Here is a 925-nt window from a genome sequence, read left to right on the forward strand (position 1 = left end):
GCTCCCTCAGCACTGAACCTCCGACAGTGCCCACTCCCTCAGCACTGACCCTCCGACAGTGCCCGCTCCCTCAGCGCTGCCCCTCCGACAGCGCCCACTCCCTCAGCACTGACCCTCCCTGACTGTGGCAGTGGGACTGAGTTGATGGGATTACAAGATTTCTCAATGGGGCCTGAGCTGTAAGTGCAGATTGAAATGATGGTGTGTTTGCTCAGAGAAATCGCTGTTTGACAGCTAATTAAGCACAAAGGGAGGGAAAGATTTGTTTGAATTGCAATTGAACGGAGAGAGTAAACAGGCAGAGAATGTGATGCTGATTCTGTGGTGGGTGTTGGGTCAGTTGTGACAATGTGAGCTCCAGAGCACCCAGACAGCTCTCCTCAAAAAAAAACCTGTAGGCCACCAATGCCTTATTTCTCTGTCTGTGACCGCGCACCCCCCCGCAACACGGTGACGGGGCGGGGGTCTGTGTCTGTGATCCCTCCCCCCAACACGGTGACAAGACGGGGGTCTGTGTCTGTGACTCGCCCCCACACGGTGACGGGGCGGGGGTCTGTGTCTGTGATCGTCCCCACACGGTGACGGGGCGGGGGTCTGTGTCTGTGATCGCACCCCCCGCACAGTGACGGGGAGTGGGTCTGTGTCTGTGATCCCCCGACACGGTGATGGGGCGGGGGTCTGTGTCTGTGATCGCCCCCGACACGGTGACGGGGCAGGGGTCTGTGTCTGTGATCCCCCCCCAACACGGTGACAGGGCGGGGGCCTGTGTCTGTAGGGAGTGGGAAGTGTGTCAGCATTTACAGGGGAGTCCCCGAGGGAGGGGGGAGTGTGTCAGTATTTATGGGGTGGGTCCCTGAGGGAGGGGGGAGTGTGTCAGTATTTATGGGGTGGGTCCCTGAGGGAGGGGGGAGTGTGTCAGTATTTA

This window comes from Rhincodon typus, chromosome 26 (genome assembly GCF_021869965.1).
Source record: "Rhincodon typus isolate 14 chromosome 26, sRhiTyp1.1, whole genome shotgun sequence".
Taxonomy (NCBI): Eukaryota; Metazoa; Chordata; class Chondrichthyes; order Orectolobiformes; family Rhincodontidae; genus Rhincodon; species Rhincodon typus.